This window comes from Ochotona princeps, chromosome 13 (assembly GCF_030435755.1).
Source record: "Ochotona princeps isolate mOchPri1 chromosome 13, mOchPri1.hap1, whole genome shotgun sequence".
NCBI classification, from domain to species: Eukaryota; Metazoa; Chordata; class Mammalia; order Lagomorpha; family Ochotonidae; genus Ochotona; species Ochotona princeps.
The window spans coordinates 42919612-42941967 of NC_080844.1; the positions used below are offsets into that span (position 1 = coordinate 42919612).

The window sequence follows — 22356 nt, forward strand, 5'->3', positions numbered from 1 at the left end:
AGGAAAGGCAGGCATGGGAGACCTTGGGATACCCTGCAGGTTGGCCTCCAGAGAAAATGGCCTCTGCAGGTCTCAGTGTCATCCAGATCATGGTGCTAATGTGTTCCTTCAGAAAGCTGTAATCAGGCTGGTGCTGTGGTATAGTGAGTGAAGCCATCACTCAGAGAAGCATTAACATCCCATATGGGCATTGGCTCAAGTCCTGGCTGTTCCACTTCTGATCCAGATTTCTGCTAATGTTCCTGTGAATCCATCAGAGGATGGTTTGAGTCCTTAGTCCTTGGGTTGACACTGGAGACCCAGATGAAGCCCCTGGCTCCTGACTCCAGACTGACCCAGCTCTGGCCATTGCAGCCATCTGGATAATGAACCAGCAAATGGAAGAGTCCTCTCTTTCTCTCTGTCTCTCCCTTTATTTCTCTGTAACTCTGCCTTTCAAATAAATATTTTTTTTAAAAGAAAGAATACTATAATGATAGGCTCACACCCTACACCCCAGCAAGAGGCTGTGCTCTCATCACCCTTAGGGCTGGGACTGCCACACCCTGCTGCTCTAGCTGTGAGGCATCAGTCCCTGGCTTGCTTGGGCCAGTGGAGTGACCAAGGCTTCCTCAGCTGTGTAGGTAGAAAGCTCCAGGACAGCCGTATTGTCCCAGAGCCTGTCATCCCCACATGCTGAATGTCTGCAGGCTGCCCCAGAGTACAATGGGAAATGTGGCACATACTCCATATTCTCTGAACTGAATTAACTGGAGGCTGTCATTTTCTTTGCCAGACCTGCATATATCTGACAAGCAATGTCCACCCAACACAGGAACCTGAACAGGAAAGAGCCAGAAAGATCAGAGGTCACATGTATTCCTCCTAATGATTAGATATCACTTCACATTTCCATTTTTTATTACAAGGTGCTTGGACATCACTCTTTAAAATAAATCAGAGTCTTCCTAGATAAGAAAAATATTAGTGTTGACTTAGCACTGAGGTAAGCTCATAGCAACTACTTCTCACTTCCAAACTACTGTCCTGGGGGGCAGGGGTGGCACTGCTCTTGCTGGCTACAGGAACTGCTCCATTACACAGACTGAACCTCTTCAGGATGAGCCCGCAGCAAAATCTGTTGTTGCTGCAAGGCAGAAAAGGTTTTACTTCTCCAAATTCCTGGCCTGGAAAACTGCTGGCAAAGAGTCAAAACTTAGGGCCTGGGGCGATAGGGTAGTGGCTAAAGTCCTCGCCTTAAACGTGCCAGGATCCTATATGGGGTCGGTTCTAATCCCGGCAGTTCCACTTCCCACCCAGCTCCCTGCTTGTGCCCTGGGAAAGCAGTTGAGGATGGCCCAAAGTCCTTGGGACCCTGCACCTGTGTGGGAGACCCGGAAAGAAGTTCCTGGCTCCTGGCTTCGGATTGGCACAGCACCAGCCGTTGTGCTCACTCGGGGAGTCAATCATCAGAAGGAAGATCTTCCTCTCTCTCTCTCCTCCTCTCTGTATATCTGCCTTTGCAATAAAAATAAATAAATCTTTTTTTAAAAAGGGGGGGAGGGATAACATTTAAAAAAAAGAGTCAAAACCTAGAAAATACTACTAAGAATAGGATGGAGGAAACATGAGACAAATGAGAACAGAATGGTACCTACAGACATGAAGAAGCAAGCCAAACTGAATGAAAATTATTGCAAGAGACAAGTCTGGCAAAAGATCGTCTGCAATACAGTCAACATTACAAAACTGTACTACAAGTCAATGATAAGAAAATGGGCTACTCAACCCAAGGCAGTACTGGGAACACATGCACAAACAGCCACCAGAAGACAGATGGCAAACAAACACAGGAAATGATGCTCCATAGTATACACTAAGCAGATAGTATAAATGAAAACAACAAACAAATGCTGCATCCATTCGAATGGCCAGAACCAAAAGGACATACAATACCAACAACAAAGATGTGAAAAATAGGAACCTTCATTCATTGCTGTAAAGAATGTTAAGTGAGGGGTGGGTGTTACGGCACAGAGTTAAGTCGCCACTTGGGATGTCTGCATCCCATGTCAAGAGTGCCTAGCTTGGGGCTGGCACCATGGTGTAGCGGGCTAAGCTTCTACCTACAGTGCTAACATCCCATATAGACACTGGTACAAGTCATAGCTGTACCATTTCCAATCTGGTTCCCTGCTAATGTGCCTGAGAAAGCAGCAGAAGATGGCCCTAGTGCTTCAACCCCTTTATATGAGATCTGGCAGAAGTTCCTGGATCCTGGTTTTGGATTAGTCCAGCTCCAGCCATTGTGGCCATTTGCAAAGTGAACTAACAGATGAAAGATCTCTCTCCTTCTCTCTCTCTCTGCTTCTCCCTCTGTAACTCTGCCTTCCAAATAAAAACAAATAAATCTTTTATTTAAGCGAGGGAAGATAAAAATACATTAAAAAAAAATAAATCTTCCTGGTTCCTGTTACTGTGCCTGGAAGGCAGGAGATGATGACCCAAGGACTTGAGTCTTAGCCTCATTACGGGAGACCTGGGTGGAGTTCCTGGCTCCTGGTTCAGCCTGGTCCAGTCTTTGTGTGCAGACATTTGTGGAGTCACTCAGTGGATCAAGGATCTCTGTGTCCCTTCTCCTCCCCCTTCTCTATCCCTCCTCTCATTTCTCCCTCTCCAAGTTACTCTATCTTTCAAATACATAAATCAGTATTAAAAAAAATTCCAAATGGTATAACTACACTGGAAGACAGTTTGGCAGTTTCTTACCAAAGCAAGCATATTTACCATACACTCCACCTATTAGGCATGTTGGTATGTACCTAAAGGAACTGAAACTGTGTGTTCACATAAGGACCAGCAGCTGTTTATAGTAACTTTATTTGTAACTGTCAAACTTGGAAGCAATCACCCTATCCCTCAGTGGGTGAATGAATAAATGGTTATACATTTTATAATATAGTTGTCATTCTGAACCAAAAAGGAAACGAGCTACCAAGCTATGAAAAGACAAAAAGAAAAGCCAAGTGCATATTACTAGGTAAAATAAGTCAGCAGGAAAACAGCACAATGATTTCAAGTATATTACACTCTGAACATGCAAACAAAACTGTAGGGATCAGTGTTTGTCAAGGGTTTGGGGCAGTGAGGAGTATGCATGTGGAAGACAAAGGGTTTAGGTAGTGAAGATGGTTCCTGTGACACTGTAATGGTAGACACAGGTCATACCCACTTGTCCAAATCCACATAGGTACAAAAACAAGAGTGAACCCTAATGTAAACTAAGGACTTTGGGGGATAAGGGTGTGTCAGTTGTAGATTTAGCAGTTGTTACTGATGCACCACTCTAATTGGATGTTGATAGTGGAGGAGGTTGTGTGTACCTAGAAGCAGCAAACAGGTGTAACTCTGTAGCTTTCACTTGACTTCATCCTGAACTTAAAACTGCTCTAAAAAAAAGTCTTGGGGCTGGCATTGCGGTGTAGCAAGTTAAGCCAATGCCCATATTGCTGACATCCCATATGGGCTCCAGTTCAAATCCAAGATGCTCCACTTCCAATATAGCTCCCTGCTAATTTGGCAGGAGATGGACCAAGTACTTGCACTCCTAACACCTACGTGGGAGACCCAGATGAAACTCCTGGCTCCTGTCCTAATCTTGGTTGCTGCCCCATTTGGGGATTACTACAGAAGCCACCAGTTGGAGTGTCTACATCTCACTTTAGAGTATATGGGTTCTAGTCTCAGACCCACTCTCGCTTCCAACAGACTGGGAGGCACTGATGACTCAAGTAATTGGGTCCTTGCCATGGATGTTGGAGGCTTGAATCGAGTTCCCAGCTCCCAACTTCAGCCTGGCTCAGCCCTAGCTCTTACAGGCATTTGGAAAATGAATGAAAAAACACTTGCTGTCTCTCTCACTGTGTCTCTATCTCTCTCTCTCTCTCTGCCTCCCAAGTAAATAGTAATAGTAATAATAATAATAATAAGTGCTATTAAAAAGCAAATCATTACAGAATGAAGGGAATGGTTGATAACAGAGAGATAACAGCCCAGGGTAGTAGAAAACATTAGCTACTGAGGGTGATGAGGTCATAGGGAAGAAAAGGGTCGCATTTAGAGTTTTTCTAAGTCTCATAACTTCCAAGTGGCAAGTTCCAAATTGAAATACAAAATAAAAAATGAAACTAATTCTAAAAATTAAAATGATGAAACTATGGATGAACATATTATTGGCTTGGGCGAAACTTTGGTAAATGACGGAAGAAACGAAAATGTAGATGAGCAACAGCCTTGTGGGCCTGGAATCTTTAGGAAACAAACAAAAAACTAAATCCTGAGGCTTACAGGGGCGTGGCACCTAACAGCTAAAAAGCAGAAACAGCCCAAATATCTTACAATTGAAGAGTGGAGAAATAAAGTAAGCATGTCTAGATCATGAGTGAGCAGAAAAAAGAAATGAATTTCAAAACCTGCAATTAAAACAGAGGGGTGGATGGATAGATGGACACCCCGCCCCCGCAAAAAAAGAATAAAACATTGATACACACTACAATGTGGATGAATCTCGAAAATGTTATGTTAGGTAAAAGAAGTCAGTCATGAAGGACCACATATTAAATGATTCTAAATAAATGGTATAACTAAGAAAGGTAAATCTACATGTACAGATTTGGGGTTGCTTTGGTCTGCCACACAAGGGCAAGATGGGGAATGACAGCTAAGCGGCTCAAGACTTCTTACTAAAGTTGATCATGGTGAGAGTTGTACCAGTCCATAATGTACTAAAGCCAATGGTGTGTGCACTTTTAGTGGGTACATTATAGTATATGTTAGTTATACTCCCCCAGAAAAGCTATTACCAAAAAAATTCAATGGCAAATTAGAAACTGATTAAAATTTTGAAATAACATTGACAAGGGGATGACCTCCCTAATGCATGCAGGTGTCACAGAAATCTCTTTTAAAACACCAAAAGCCTAGTAAAGACACAATTAACAAAAGAAAAAATACAAATTGCTTCCCTATTCCAAAGAACAAAGTGCCGTTCGTTTTCTCTAGTCATCACAGGAACAGAAATAGAAGGAACCTAATCCTATTTTACCTTTTGAAACTGTGAAATGTTTTAAAGTGTACTCAGTGTGCTGTCTGAGGGAGCTTGTGGGACAGGTTCTGGCACTCGAAGTGGACAGAAGTACAAAGGGTTTATAGAAAACGTGTATTACCAAAATACTGGATTTCAAAAATTTTATGTACCAAAATGAATGTATCCTTTAACTCCATTTCCCAAGAACTCCCTGAAGTGACCTCATACCAACTGGGAGACTAACTCTAGAAACCTATGAATCCATAACCACAGGAAGGGCAAGACTCTAAAATGCTCATACTGGGGCTGGCATTGTGGCACAGCGGGTTAACCTGTTGCCTATGATGCTGGCATCCCATAGGATCAGCAGTACCAACACCGGATATTCCAGATCCGATCCAGCTTCCTGCTAACACACCTGGGGAAGTAGCAGAGGATGGCCCAAGTGCTTGAGCCCCTCTCCCATGAGGAAGATCCAGACGAAACTCCTGGTTCCTGGCTTCAGCCTGGCTATGGAAACCATTTGAAGAGTGAATCAGCGGATGGAAGATCTCTGTCTCTCTTCCTCTCTCTGTCTCTCTTTCTAATAAATAGATACATCTATAAATAAATTAAATGCTCACACATTTTCCACATAATCCTACTTCCAAAATCTCTCTTGAGGAAACTAAATGTCCAAGATGTAGATAAAGATAACAGACTGAGCCGTCTTTATATCTGTAAAAAAAAAAAAAAAAAAAAAAAAAGCAATTTGTCTGAAAGAATAGTATAAACACTCTTTCAGAAGAGTTTTAAGTGACATGGGTGAAAGCTTTTTGACAAGCAAAAAGAAAAAAAAGTAGGATATAAAATTACATACTTTCCACTGCAGGGTTTCAAGTACATATATATATTTGTTTAATTTTTCCACTATACAGCTTTATAGGCATAGTGCTTCCCCTTATTTTAAAAGGCGTTTCTTTCATTTCAAGATTTATTCAGTTTTTTATTGGAAAGGCAGATTTATAGAGAGGAGAGACAGAAAAAATATTCCATCCACTGGTTCACTCTCCAAGTAGCTGCAACAGCCACTGCTGAGCTGATCCAGAGCCGGGAGCTAGGAGGCTCTTTGGGGTCTCACACGTGGGTGCAGGGTCCCAGGGCTTTGGGCTGTTCTTGAATGCTTTCCCAGGCCACAAGCAGGAAGGTGGTTGGGAAGTGCAACAGTTGGGACATGAACCAGTATCCATATGGGATCCCTGCAGCTGCAAGGTGAGCATTTAGTGACTAGGCTACTGTGCCGGGCCCTAAAAGGTGTTTCTTTTTTTTTTTTTTTTTTTAATTTTTTTTTAAAGATTTATCTATTTTATTACAAAGCCAGATATACAGAGAGGAGGAGAGACAGAGAGGAAGATCTTCCATCCGATGATTCACTCCCCAAGTGAGCCGCAACGGGCCAGTGCACGCCGATCCGAAGCCGGGAACCAGGAACCTCTTCTGGGTCTCCCACGCAAATGCAGGGTCCCAATGCATTGGGCCGTCCTCAACTGCTTTCCCAGGCCACAAGCAGGGAGCTGGATGGGAAGTGGAGCTGCCGGGATTAGAACCGGTGCCCATATGGGATTCCAGGGCGTTCAAGGCGAGGACTCTAGCCTCTAGGCCACGCTGCTGGGCCCTAAAAGGTGTTTCTTAAGGTCAAAAGAAAACACGTGGGCCTCCTCCTCCCCTGTGCTGCATTCCCATGTTCTCTGAGGTGGGACACACTGCTTTGATCATGGGCTGGGCTAGTGAGAGCTGACTGACTTCTTGTCCTGCCAGTGTGACAATGAGGTGCCAGCAAAGTAGAGCACCCAGTGCCTGGATGGGGCCGGGCCATGGACACGGCTCCTTCTGCTGAGTTGCCACGGCGGGCGGGGGGGGGGGGGGGACTACTAGCTGCTCCCTCACTTGGAAAGCCAGGCAGGAGTCACTCGTTCTGCACGTCTGTTCTGGGGTGCACACGGACAAACCACACCACACCATGCAAGAGGTGGGCAGCTTCAGCATAGTCAGGGCCCAAACACTTTAGCAGGTAAGAAGTTTCACCTGGGGGTGGGTATTGTGGTGTAATTGGTTGAACTGCAGCATGGGATGCTCACACTGCATATCTGAGTGCCTGGGATGAAATCCTGTCTCCACCTCCAATCCAGCTTCCTGCTGATGCACCTGAGAGGCAGCAGATGGTGGCCCAGGTTCTGGGTCTCTCTTGCCACCCCTGTAGGAGACCTGGACAAAGGTCTGCCTGGTCTATCCCAAGATGTTGTGGGCATTTGGACATTGAATCAGCAGGTAGAAGATCACCCTCTCTGTCACTCCACCTTTCAAAAAATAAACGCATAAATCAGTTTTTTAAAAAAGTTTCATTTGAAGGGAATGCAAATTCAGAAGTTCTGCCAAAAGCCACCTGAGTGGGACAAGTCCATACTACCCCACATGAATATGTGGGGCCCCTTCAATCCCTTCCCCTTGTAGACAATAGCATATGTGTGTGTCCTGAAGCTCAAATAATGAATGTTGGAGTGAAGGCACTCAAAACCCCAACCCTCACCTGTGTAGAGCAGCATGCCATGCCAACAGCATCCTCACTGCTTTGGAATCTAACAATGAACTCTTAGCTCTCATGAAATCTAGAGAAAGCCTCTAGAAATCAGAAGAGTCTGTGCATGTAGCTCCACCAGCAGCACCTGTGAGGGAGCCAGGGACAATGCCCTGGAAGGCAGGTGGCTGGACAGGTGTCTCTCTCAAGCACATGAGTGCATTCTCCTACTAGGTGATAGGAATGCCCTGCCAGACAGCTCGGTGACAAACTCAGTTCTTAACTTCTTTGGCACTCTCGTCAGGGTCCCTGGTCTCACTTATTCTATTTCTTACATCATGCTCAGCTTTGAAGGCTGTCTCAGATACCGGGAGGTCCAGCTGGGACATGGGGCACTATTTCTCAAGCTGCCGTCTGCCCCAGATCCACACCCCTTGGAACTCTACACGTGTATGCTGCTGCTGTTTCCATGGGAGGCTATGTGGATGACCACACTAGAGTGGGAACCTGCCCCAGGTCTCATGTGCCTCTGTATTTGGGGCTGCAGATTCCTTGTCACTGCAACATGCTATGCTAGTGACTAGAGGTTAATGAAGAAAAGAAGCCAGGGGGCAAGACAAAAAGGGGCATTTGCGGGTAGTGAACACAGTAGGGCTTCCCTATGCACTACATGGAATGGAGGAGCCCGGTGGAAGATCCAGGTCCTCACATAAGATGGCAGAGCTGTCGCAGGTCCTGCCAGTTGGTACCACCACCACCTCCACTGTGACTGCCACAATCTCCACAAACCAGCATCACCTGCAGCAGAATGAATGGGGTCAATGTCTTTAAATCATTTACACCTGTTTCTGAGTCTTGTTTTTCTTTTCGAGTTGGGAAAGAACAATGAACACAAATTAAATATGTTTATACATATTTACACAGCATCAAAACAACCTGTCAACATGAAAGGTTCACAGTAACTGCTTCCCTTTATAGGGAATTTTCCACATTATTCAGTTATAAAAAAGAATCATATGAATTTTAAATACAATGCATATATACAAGCACTTGCATCCATACCTAAGCCACACTAAGCAGTTCATAGTAGGTGAGATTGGGTTATGGGTTAACTACTATGCTCAGAAACAATACCAATAAATGTTGCCGTTTGTGGAATATTGTGGTGACTTCTCACCAGTATTAATCTCATTGACTCTTCACAGGAACCCTATGAGGTGGGAGTCTATATCCTATTCCTATTTTATCGAGAAAATACTATGTCTGGAAGAGCAGCAGGCACAGGCAGAGCCACTGTTTCCCCCACATGTCTGCTCTGCTGCCTTCCCTGGCTGTGGTCAGCAGCATCAGAAGCAGGGTCACTTGCCACTCACTCCTGGTCTGGGGTTGTCTCTGCAGCTGGTGACATGCGACATGGGCTTCAGTCATCAACAGCCTCAGATGGTATTGCCTGGGCATTCTCAGAAGTGCCACTGTCTGATTAGTGTGACCTGCCCTGACTAGGACAAATGGGAACATGGCAAGGAGGGGGCTCCAGTGAAGAGACTTTTCATACCAACTGAACCAGTATACCCTCGCAGCCTCCAACCCAAGATTGCACCCTCATGTTTTCAGTAAAGTTCTCTCACAGCAATATTTCTGGCTGCTTTTCAGGGTGCTTCACAGAGGACTGAGTCAGCTACCCAGGAGGAGAAGGGGAAGGATAAGGAAGTTTGCTGCTCTTTGGAAGCATTTTTCCTAACTTCTCTTGCAAGGTCATGCTCAGCTTTGGAGGGGAGTGTAAACAAAAAGTACACAAAACAACCACAGTTGCTGCTTGTCGACTGTGGACACTCTGTCAGGGACTAAACAAAACATCACACGGATGATTCCATTTTATCACAGCAACTGGGAGATGCGTATGATCCCGCCCATTTCACAGATGGACTCTAAGTCAGCTGTTTAAGTCACACACAATGCACCCTTTACGGAGAGTCAACCCTTACATGCATGCTGCTGTTTCCCAGGATTGCCCACACTGTGGGGGACAGTCAGTTAATAATGCTGATCCACATGGTAAGAAAGCAGTCCCTTTTCAAGACTCTCAATTCCTCTAAGATCAAGAAAGACTCTGCCTGGAAAACGGATGCCTTGAATACTTACTTAACACGCTTGTCTCCCTCTACACCCTTAGGTCACAGACTTCTGTAGGCATGTGTATCTTTTAGAATCTCATACTGATACTTGTTTTTTTTATTAACTGTATCTTTATAGCTATCTGAAAGCTACATCAAGAAATACTGGTTTCTCACTGACAGTAACAGTTTATTTATTTAATTTTAAATAACAGTTTACTTTTAAAAGCACTGTGGCATGGTAAAGTCGCTGCCTGCCTGTTTGTGCCCTGGTTGCTCCACTTCCTATCCAACTCTCTGATAATGGCCTAGGAAAGCAGTAGAAGATGGCCAAAGTGCTTGGGCTCCTGCTGTCCATACGGGAGACCTGAAGAACCTCAAGTCTACTTGTTTCAACTTAGCCCAGCCCCTGCTGGTGCAGTCATTTGGTGACAGCAAATGGTAGATATTGTTCCTTCTGTCTCTTTTCTTGCTGTAACTCTTATAAATAAATAAATACATCTCTAAAATCAATCATAAAATAAATAAACAGAATAAAAATAATGAATTAAAGAAACCGTTACATTCAGACAGATCATTGGTACCTTGGTTGAGACACCATTTGGGACAGACACCTGCACCCTATATCCAAGTGCCCGGATTCAAGTCCTGGCTCTGCTTCTGATTCCAGCTTCCTGACAAAGTACATTCTGGGAGGCATTAAGTGATGAATCAAGCAGTTAGAGAACCTGAGTTGAGTTACCAGCTCCTGGTTTCAGCCTGCCTCAGCCCTAGCCACTGCAGGCATTTGGTGAATGAACTCACAGATGGAGGATCACTCTGTGTCTCTTGTTTGCCTGTCTGTCTGCCTGACTCTCCCAGTGTGCATGTATGTGTGGTTGTGCCTCTCAAACAAGTAAAATAAAAAAAATTTTAAAGAGTGATGGTGGAGGGAGGATGCCCTGGCATAGTAGGATAAGCTTCTCCCTGTGGCACCAGCATCCCATACGGATGCCAGTTGGTATTCTGGCTGTTCCATTTCTGATCTAGCTCCCTGCGTATGGCCTCGGAAAGTAGCAGAGGAGTACCCAGGTGCTTGGGACCCTGTACCCATATAGGAGACCCAGAGGTCTCCTGGCTCCCAGTTTGGGATTGGACCAGCTCTAGCCATTGCAGCCACTTGGGGAGTGAACAAGTGGATGGAAGATCTGGAAGATCTCTCTGTCTTCTCTGTAACTCTGCTTTTCAAATAAAAACAAATCTTCAAAAAAAAAATGGGGCTTAAATTCCCCTCTCTGAAAAAGAAAATAATATGCTAATTACACAAAGGAAAAGTTTTGGAGTAGTGATAATGGTTGTACAATAGTTTGAATATAACGAACACCACTGAATTGTATACTCGAATGATTAGAATGACAAATACTAAATTATATATACTTTACCACAATTTCAAAACTTCATGACATCACTTACATCAAACCATGCATAGTATACTTTTACATGAGTAACTTACAGGTATATGAATTATATCTTAATAAAATATTGTTTAAAACCACATTATTATTCAAAGCGAAAAACATGCTGGTGGTCTCAACTGGATGAGGTCTGGGAAACCTACATTGTGCTATACTGCTTTCACTCTGTGAAATCAAATTTCTTTAAAAGTCTTTAAGTAAGGTGAGGGAAGGTGGGAGGGAAGCCTGTGACGCACACATGATGCATTATTTTCTACAAGTTTTGGACAATAAGGAAAAGAAAGTGAACGGAGAAGGAAACCAAAGAGATCAATTTCAACCAAGAGTTCAGAGTTTCCACCCATCTAGCCGAAAGCAGAACAGAACAGAAACTGTCACTGGGCCCCATCCAGTGATCCAAGTAGGAGAGTGGTACCACCAATGTGTGTTGAAGACCTTCAGGTTGGCTGACAAGAGGAAGAGTGGAGAAGATTCAAGAATGCAGAACAGAGCGGCCAAGAACCTGAGAGCTGATGTCCACAGACAAGACCAGGGCATTTAGGTGGTGTGCCCCACGTCCAGGGTCTACAAAGAACAGCTGTGTGCCCTGTACATTTGCATCCTGACTGGGAAAGCTCACCCTCATACAGACAGGTCAGGGCTACAGAGTTGCCCAAAGTCTGGAGAAACTTCCTGAAGCTTTTCCACTCAGATGGGATGCCTGTCTGACTATCTAAGCCATGCTGTGACAAGATCATGAAACAGCTCTTTCTCAAAGCCCCAGATGAAATGTTTCAAAATACTACAAAATTTCCTGATTACATAGCAAGTACATGTAACTCCTAGCACCAACCTGCCCTCCTTGGAATGGTGGGGATGGTCCCCCAGTCTGTAGCCTCTCTAGTGTCAGCCCCTTCAAAGAGCTCAACAACAGTGGGCAATACAACTCTGCAAGAAAATGCACATAGAGCTCCAGGTACCTTAACAAATAATAAATATCCAAGGCTCAGCTCAGATTCCTCCAAGAAATGCAAGGATGAGAAAATGTGTGGCCTCCCCTGAGAGCAAAGTGTGAAGGACTTCCCAGCACAGGCAAAGCATAATCAGAGGCACCAAGGCATGAGCACCAAGGTGACGTGTGGGGCTTCAGGAAGCAGTGTGGCCACTCCTGCAGGTAGAGAGGGATTGTGTGACTGGGTTTGAAAGCTGTGTGTTTTGGGGGACCCTTGGAACTCTTCAAGGCCATGCAAACAAGTTTGGTTTGAAAGCCTGGTGGCCAGAGTTATCATGAATCAAAAAAATCTTGTGAAACAGATTTGTAATATAGTCTTATCTTTCTGAAAGTTAAAACAATTTTCTTCTCTTGTTTGTAAAGTAATTTCAGGACCACCCCCCCCAAGCAGACCATTCCAGCTCTTATGTAAGGTCAGGTCAGAACTGAAGTGAACCTGACCACCCCATCACACCATGAGCAAGCACTGTCTTCAGATGTGTAAGCCAGCTCAGAATAGTGGCTAACACGCTGTTACCAAACCAACATCCTGCTCTATATGCTTTCAGGAACTACTAAGCTGATGTAATTAATTAGTGTCTGAAATGGACCCCAAGTAAGGCTATCAAAGTACTCATAAAATCATTCTGAGACTATACACATTCATCCTATTTGGCCTGGCTATTGGTTCAAAAATCCAGTGCCCTAGTTATTGTCATATCCTTAGAAAGCATCACAGGAGACTGCAAGCCTGACCCTAGCTCCAAGTTCCAAATCTGTCACCCCAAACGAAGGGGCCTCTGCTCCCCCACAAACACTGTGGGTTAACAGGGTGGAAGGTGAGAAGTTTGCAATGGTGGGACTCAAATCTTGCATTTCAGTAGCCCCTCCCTCCCCAGTTTCCCGGCAAACATTAAGTTGCTCTTTCATTTCAGTCATCATCTTTGGGTTGTTCTTCCCCCTTGCATGCCCACTTTAGTTAATGGGTAGTGAGTTTCCCATCCAAGCAACCCCTTTTACTTACAAAGCTCATGCCCAAAAGTGACAAGCACACCCATCCAGCTGCCCCCGAGTCACATGTGGTCATCTGACCGATGATAAACAGGAAAGTGGGAAGCTGAGCTCTTGCCCAACAGAAGTCATCCTGGCACTGTAACGGAGGGAGATGGTGATGATTTGGTGGTGTTAGTGTGAGATCAGTGTCCTCATAACCTTTGTCATCACCATCCTCCTCCTATTGCCAAAAGGGTAAGGCAGAGTCCTATGGACACTTTCTCAAGTCAGACTTTCAATAAACTCATTGTAGTCACTCCGTCTTGCTGGAAATGAAAAACGGAAGGAGTTAAGGAGGAAGGAAGCATGGATTCACCTCTCCCACAACCCCACGCTGACTTTCAGAGGAAGCCAGCACTGCTGACTTGTGGAACATAGCCTGGCTCACCTGTCACCTCCAATTTGCTTTGTCATCCAGGTGTTCCGTCCCAGGTGCAGACCCCCGAAGCCACCTGTTCTCTCACTGCACATACGTGGCTTAGTAGCACTGTGTGAAGGATTCCGGGCCAAGACTCCACTGCACACCAACCCCAGTGTTTTCCAGGCCACCAGGCAATTCACCTGGCACTCCCCATGGCACAGGAGGTTCAGGGGAAAGGGCCAGGACAGGAGTGGAGTAGGCCTCAGGCCTCTGTAACCTTCATCAACTGCCCTCACTAGCGGCTCTAAAAACTATTCAAAGTGTTTGGTTTTTTTTTTTTCTAAAAGCAAAGGATGATGGTTCTTCCCCTCCCCACCCACCCTATCTGCTCTTTAGTCTGAACAAAAATAGCACAGCTGAGGCTGCTATGACAACCCATGAAAGCCTGCGCTCACCCTTGTTCACCACAGAGAGAATCTGCCCACTGCTCTCCTGGACTCTTTCCTCCAGGGCCTGCTGATTCCTCCAAGTTCAACTTCAAGAAAACTTACCTGAGCAGTAGAGACAAGGTGTTCCACCTTCATCGGAGAAGCTAAGGGCTGTTTGGAGTTTTCACACTCCCAGTGTCTCTGTGCCCTCAGTGTCTGGAGGCATAGGTGCCAGGACTCATGTGGATACCACAGTCTGTGGATGCCATGTCCCTTCCACACAATGGCATGGTATTTGCATGGAACCCATGTGCATCACCCCCTCCTCCCATTTATTAATCTCTAGATGGCTTCTATACTCAATTCAATGCAAATTCCCTGTAAATAGCTGCTACGGTATATTGTTCAAGGAATGATGATGAGAAAAAAACATACAGGCTGATTCTGCCGATATATGATCCATAGGTGGACAGGGCCCCCTGTTCTTTATCTTCATGTTGTTGTTCTCCGAGTCATCAGGCACATGTGGCCAAGGAGGCTTTCTCCATTTTGCAGATGCAAAAATAGAAAGGGCTGGCATGGTGGGTGATACAGCAGGTAAAGCCATTGCCTGTGACACTGGCATCTCATATGTGCATCAGTTTGAGTCCTAGCTGCCCTGTTTTTGATCAAGATTTCAGTTGATAAACCTGGTAAAACTATGGAAGATGGACTTGTGTGGCTCACGTGGGAGACCTGAATGAAGTCCAGACTTTTGCCACCGCTGTTGTGGTAATCTTGGGAATGAACCAATGGACAGAGCATCTCTCGCTCTTGCTCTCTCTCTCTTCTTCCTTTTCTTCCCCTTGCTTTGTAACTTTGCCTTTTAAATAAATAAGTCAATCTTAAAATTAAAAAGAGAGAGAGAGAAATAGAGAGAGAGAGTGGAGGCCCAGGGATGTGGACTGCCTGGCCCCAGCCACTAGCAGCTGGCTGAATGCAGAATCACAATTATAACTTGGAGTTCCCAAACCCAGACCAGCTGACAGCAGAGCTGCCCTCAGAAAACACAGCCAGATGGGAAAAGCTCCATCATATGGACCACTTCCCAGCAAGAGTCTGCAGTCCCCTCACCCCAGCTCTGGAACAGAAAAGGAAAGGGTCAGGGAAAAAAAAAAACTGCTTCTCCACCAAGGGACCTGGGGTCCACACAACCCACCTCTAACCTGGCCTCAACATCCGCCCAGGCTGTTCTGTCAACCACAGGCAGCCACACAAGAGCAGCATTCCCACCTGCACCCCAATGGTCGGCACTAGGAGAAAGTCGCCCACCAGGGTGGCCAGGTCTGTAGGTCCCTGTTGCACGGGCCAGGAAACCCCGGCATTGCTAACAAAGCCGGAGACATCACAGTGCCTGTGAAAGGCTTCCTCTTTCTTCATCTCTTTGTGACACTTACAAATATGCTTCCTCTCTCCATGTAAATGTAGCTCAATTGGCACAGAGCAGACATGTATCAAGGCCATTAATAACCAGTTTCTCAGTAGGCACGCCTTGGTTTCCTGGTTTGGGAATCAATTCTAATCTACATAGCCAGAGTCTAAATTGACTAGGGTGAGCATGGACTCGAGGGCTTTCTCTGGGGCAGGCTCTGTCAGTGCTGTTTATGTCCACCTGGCCAAAGACAACGCTGGCTAGGAAGAGCAAGGTCAGGGAACAGTGAAGCTGATTTCTTCCCTGTATTCTCTAAGCATTCAATCATCAAACTCCCAGGAACCAGTGCTGAGCACCCCGGGGGGCACTGAGCTGAACTTGGCATTCTGCCCAGCTGAAGCCAGGGCACTAGGCTGCTCAGTTTCAGTTTCCATTTCAGGCACAGGGCACTTCCCCACAGGCCTCAGCCCGAAACTCTGTACCCAAAGTGGACAGAGCCCACTGCTCCACAGGGAGGAGCTGAACAAAACACACACCAAGATGGCACATGCGACATTCCGTGTCAGTAATTCCAGGCCCAGACTCAAAAACTGCTGTGCCCCAGGAGTTGCCCTGAGGGAAAGGCTTGGAAAACCTTCTGTAATGATTCCTAACCACAAATGGGCAGGTACCAGGGAAAGCTGGAGAAGCACATTCTGCCAAGGCTTGTATGACCTAGGTTCAAATCTCACCTCCGCCATTGACACTTCTTTAGGCTTCCATTGCCACTCCTTTGAACTGGGAATATTCATACCTGCCTAGCCAGTGGCACATTAGTCCTTTTGAAAATTACTGTGCTAGACAAAATGAAAGCACTTAGTGTTGTTGATCTGTCAGCCAAACTGTCTCCCACTAGGCTGTGGTTTCACTGAGAGCAGATTCCCTGCCCATTCATTCATCTTTGTACTTCCTCCCGCTCCTGGCCCTTCGTTTAGAATACAGTGAGAAATCAATATGTGCTTCTTGTGTGAATGGGCAAATCGATAATTGAGATGAGACTAACTGCCTAAATCACCAGCTGGGTCAACAATAGCACCTCTGGGAGGCCCCCTGGCCAGGCTTTGAGGGCAGTGGACTCTGGGGAAGAATGGAAAACTGTGTAACAATTTACTCTAGCAGGCTGAGCCAAGCAGCCCTGGAAACTCAGCATGGTACAACCTGTTAGTCGAGATTTTCCAGGAAACAGAGGTCACGGCAGGATTAAGCATGCTAAAGTAGCTCAAAAAGTTCACGGAGGTGCAGGTGTTTGGGGCCCTGATGAAGACGTTGCTTCAGACACTGACATCCCGCCCTAGAGTGCCCACATCCAAATCCAGCTCCGCTCCCAAGTCCACTAATGCACACCTGTGAGGAAGAACATAATTGCTCTAATACTTGGATTCCTGCCACCTGTGTAGAAGACCATGATTGGATTCGAATCTCCTGGCTTCAGTCTGACCCAGTTCCAGCTGTTACAGCTATTTGAGAAGTGAACCAGTAGATGGAAGGTCTCTGTCTCTCTCAGTTTCCAATAAGTTAAGGAAAAAATAATAATGGCTATTTTTAAGCTGTGGAAAAATAGGATTAAAAGCATATGCATAGCTGTTTCATAATATATACATTTTCCATGAACTTTTAAAAAAAGATTTATTTTTATTGGAAAGGCAGATGAGATTTATGGAGGTTTATGGAGAAAAGGAGAGCCAGAGAGAAAGATCTTCCATTCACTGGTTCACTCCCCAAATGACTACAACAACCAGAGCTGAGCCAATCTGAAGCCAGGACCCAGAAGACCCTGTTCTCCCATGCTGGTGTAGGGTCCCAGGCTTTGGGCCATCCTCTATTGCTTTACAGGCCAGAAGCAGGGAGTTGGATGGGAAGTGAAACAGCCAGGAAACGCACCAGCATCCACTGCAAGATCCCGGTGCTTGCAAGGTGAGGATTTAACCATTGAGCCATTGTGCCGAGCCCTTCTATGAAGTTTTTTTAAAGACTCCATCCTTCCCTTACAAGGATACTACTAAGCAAGGTGTCTGGGACAGAAAATGGGGATGGAGGGTAGGAAAAACCTGAGACTATATGTGCCTGAGTGAAGAGCGGGGAAAGGAAGTAGGTCTAAGACTACGGAGTGAGTGGTCAGGGAAATTTGTACAAATCTGTCAGGATCCTCACTCTGACCTCGGTCACCAGGGAGTTCTGTGTCTTCCTCCCAAGTACCAATGCATGCCAACGTGCTGGAGGCAGCTCGTGGGAACGAGGCCCTGGTCAAAAGCCAGAGGACCAACAGGGACCTGGTCAGCTCCACTCCGGAGCCCGAGGTCTGTGTGGCCACCCCACACAGTGAGCAGGGGATTTAGTGTCTGGATTGAACCTTAGATCCTACCAGCTAGTTCCCTTGGGAAAATCGCTCAACCTGTCAAAGTTTCATTTTTCTTATTTGTAAACTAAGATTGTTTTTCCCACCTCTGTGGTTCGTTACTATCCAACACTGTGCCTACTACATGGGAAGTGTTCAATAAAAGGCAGCTGCCATCCATCTGCTAATAATAACAACTACAAAGTGCTTGTATTAGGATCCAAAAGCAGCCTCCAAAGCTGCATCCTTACATTGGGCTTTTCTGAGGCCAGTACAGTGAGTGATGTGGGACATGGCATGAAACCATGGCTTGCCAGGGTCACAGTCCAAACAACCAAACCAGTTTACCCGCAAATGAAAGGTCAGAGGGACATTCCCAGTTTGGCTGTTTCCTGCAGAGGATATGAGGAAGGCTCATCTTGTGCCAGAATCTAAGCACAGGCATAACCTCCTCTCCACAGTGACCCTGATCTGTGCCCTGGAAACCCTCCCCTCAAGAATGAGGTCTCCCCTGGGCTGTCTAAGCAGAGCTCTTTGCTATGCTGCTTGCTCTGTCAGCACCTATGTTTGTCAGCACCTAACCTTGTTTGTTTAAACTGAAGCTAATTTTCCGACAGTGGACATCACTTGGCTACAGCTGGTCCCTGGCCCCTACCTATTGCTGGAGGAATAAAATGTTTTCTTGTTGGCCTGGCAGTGACTTCAGGCAGTTACAAGTTTACTGACCCTGGTTTAGTGGTTTAGGCCTTGCCAAAGCTAACAATGACAATCATGGCGAAGAATCCACAAGAACAGGAGCTCCCAGACAAACCTGATGCTGTGCTCTCACCTCTCCCACTACTGCTGCAGAAGACTTTCTTCAACCCCTAGATCCCACAGGGTCACCAAAAACACAAGTCAGGCATTGAGTGCTTGGTGTCCTGGTTAAGCCTCTGCTTCAGATGCTCACATTTCATATCAGAATGCCTAGCTCCTAGTCCCGTCTCTGCTTCTGATTCCACTTTCTTGCTATTGTGCACCCTGGGAGGCAACAGATTATGGTTCAACGAAGTGTGTCCTATGCGCTCCTGGCTTCTGTCTGATCCATCTGGGAAGTGAACCAGCAGGTGAGAGAGCTGTCTGTCTGTCTGTCTGTCTCTCTCCCTCTCAAATAAATAAATAAATAAAAATAAGCAGGCAAACACACTGGAATTTCCTGTTCTTTGTCTTTAAAGGAATGACCTTCAGCTTTTCAAACTGAGAGAGTAAAAATTAAACTTAAAAATTTGATTTTGTTTAATAATTAACAGCTGAACAAAGCTGACCAGACTGTGACTTCCAGAATAATCATCTGCATTTCATGGGAACTTTTTAAAGGGAGTTTAAGTGTCTGTGTTGGAGCTGGACTTCAGTGCCAGAGCGGCTTCTGTTGAGTTTGAGGCTGGGTGGCAGTGGGGAACATCAAGGTCTAGGCCTGCCCTACCCACCAACCAGGCCAGCCAAGATGGGTCTCCTACTGAGGCAGAAGGAAAGCCCCAGAGTGGTGCAGCAAGCAAGGGCCCTGCAGCCACCAACAGGGCACTGAGCCCACTTGTTGAGTGTGGCTTCTTGTTCTCCAAGGCTCCCCCATGCCAGACTTGGGGGACAGTGGGCCCACCTGACATCAGACACGCCCACATCTGGGACCGAGACCAGGCCACCGGGGGCGGAAAACGCCAGTTACACCACCTTCTGCCCCATTACACCTGAAAATATTTGCAAGTTAATAATTGGCCTCACCACACTTCCTTTCTTTGTCTCTTTTTTGCATGCATCCCTCTCACTAATGGAAAGGCCAGTAATGTTTGGCTTCTCTGCAAATCCCAATTCTTTCAGAAATGATGCCCTGAAGTGGAATGGAAACTGGGTTTTCTCACACTGCTGTGTCAAGGTCGACTCTCTTTTAAACACAGATAACTACTTGGTCTTCAGGAAGGCTCGTCCCCTCTCAGAATCCACTTCTCTCTCTGTGCATTGACAGACACTGGATGATACAACTTGGTTTCATCGTCCTGGCCAGCTGGGACACTCTGGGAGCCTACTAGTTTGTCATCCACTTTCCGAGCACCCATCCACCTGCTGCAAACACGGGCCTCCTCCTTGCTAGCCCCATTTGGTTACATGAGCCCCAAACCAGAAAAAACCCAGGCCGGTTTGAGGGTAATAAACATGGGGACAAAATATGAAGACACTTCAGTCCCTGCAAGTGGAATTTAAATATAAGCTTCTTTTAGTGAAGAATAATTGCATACAAGGCAATCTTAAAAGTTCATGAAAATGTGTTTTATTAAAAAAAGCATGTATCTCAAAAATTCTTCATATCAAAGTCTTTTTCTTTTCTATTTACATATTTATTTGTTTCTTTTGAGAAGTAGTAAGACAGTAAGACAGGAGCTCCTGTCTGCTGGGTCACATTCACACCCCTGCCAAATACCCACAAAAGCCGATGTTGAAGGTGAAGGCAGAAAGTGGAGCTAGGACCCAGACTCCTTGACCTGGGATACTAATGTTCCTGTATCCTTGATATGCAACATGCTTGGTCACACGCCCATACAATAGGTCTTTGAATTTTCTAAAAATATTTTGAGGTGCCTTGTGTTTTTAATTGTCCTTAGGTATAGAAAGCAATGTTACGGTCAGGATCCAGAAGGATCCACTTCAGAGACATTCCGCTTCTCCGGCAGAGGCCAGTGGGTTGGGTCACACTGGAGAAATCAGACTGGTTTAGCTTTGGAGGCTTAAACAACATTACATTAAACTTTTATGATTGGAAAAGAACAAAACCACATTAATTTGTAACATGAACCATGGAAGTTATGTGTGTGTGTGTGTGTGTGTGTGTCTGTAAAAATGGAGCACGGGTTAAAACAGGCAGACAACTGCCTTCTAGAACTCCTGGACCACTTTACCCCCCGCCCCTCTGCTCCCCAAACCTATATCCCCCCAGCAACCCAAGATCTTGTTCTTTGAACTTTGCTTCCCATATCACAGGCCATTGTATATCATGTTTTGCCAGCCTGGAAGTCACATTATAGTTTATTTTCTCATCAGGGTTTGGCAACCTTCCAGAAGCAAACATGCCAGACACACATCTCTGAAGGGTACAAGGACAGCTGTCCACTGAGTGCAGCGTAGGCAGGGAGCACCCGAATGGGCTTCCTGCACAGAAACTTCCCCGCCTCCACATTCTACTAATAAAACCTCATCTGTGCTATCTTGTTGGGGATAATGCAAATGTTCAGGCACAAGGTTCAGCTTCACGGTCATTCACACCTTAATGAGCATTCTTTTTTAATCTTAAATCACCAGAATCTGAAAAAAAGAAAGAAAAGAAAGGAATACAAAACAAGAGCTGTAGCTCTACAGGCTAATCCCCCACCTTCAAGTGCTGGGATCCCATATGAGTGCTGGTTCAAGTCCTGGCTGCTCTACTTCCGTTCCAGCTCCCTGCTTGTAGCCTGGGAAAACAATAGAGGATGTCAAGTGCTCAGGTCCCTGTGCCTCAATGGGAGACCTGGCTTCAGACTGGTTTAGCTCCAGCCATTGTGGACATTTGGGGAGTGACCTGTGGATGTAAAATCTATGTCTCACTTTCTTTCTATAAATCTGCCTTTTAAATAAAAATAAATCTTTAAAAAAAGAATCATTTCAGCAAATATTACACTCACTAAAAAGTTGGTTGTTGTGGTTTTAAATCCCAAGGTTCCTTGGGCCTGGTGTGATGGTCTAGCAGCTAAAGTTTTCGCCTCGAACAAGCTGGGATCCTATATGGGTGCCGGTTCTAATCCCGGCAGCTCCACTCCCATCCAGCTCCCTGCTTGTAGCTTGGGAAAGCAGTCGAGGACGGCCCAAAGCCTTGGGACACTGTACCCGTGTGGGAGACCTGGGAAGAAGTTCCTGGCTCCTGGCTTCGGATCGGCGCAGCACCAGCCATTGCTTTCACTTGGGGAGTGAATCACCGGATGGAAGCTCTTCCTCTGTCTCTTCTCCTCTGTATATCTGACTTTGTAATAAAAAAAAATAAATCTTAAAAAAAAAAAATCCCAAGGTTCCGACTCAAATGTCACTATCCAAATTCCTGTTGGAATGCAATCCTATGGGGAGGTGACAAGAGCTGAGGCCTGTAAGAGGTGACTGGGCAGCAGAGCTCAGCCCAATCACATGTGAGTGGGTCAATGGATTCACCACCCGGTGTCTGCAGAGTGGACCCACTCCCTCCAAGTCAGTTGGGCTGTCTCCTGGCTGTACCCCCATCACTGAGTGATGCTTTGTGTTGCCTAGGGACCTCTACCTTGAGACCTTTGGGAGCTCTTGAGAACTTGGTCTCCAGGACCACGAGCTGAGAAATACCTTTATCTTCTATAAATGGCCCAGGCCTTGGTGCTGATATGGTAGAAAACAGACCAAGACACAGGGTAAGCCTGTCCTATGGGAATGGGAGTTCCCTCCACAGGGAGTTCATGGCACTGGGGTGCACTCTGTGTCATCCCCTCCTCTCTGTACAGCCCCATGGGATCTGCAAGGCCAGTCCTGCTACAGGGGAGACAAGTCCCA

The 22356-nt window shown here is 45.9% G+C and overlaps 1 protein-coding gene across 3 annotated transcripts in view; it reads right to left on the minus strand.

Annotated features, from left to right (window-relative positions):
• The window catches only part of PIK3AP1 (phosphoinositide-3-kinase adaptor protein 1), a 190138-nt gene that overhangs the window by 57864 nt on the left and 109918 nt on the right, over nucleotides 1-22356 (minus strand). The window lies entirely within an intron of this gene.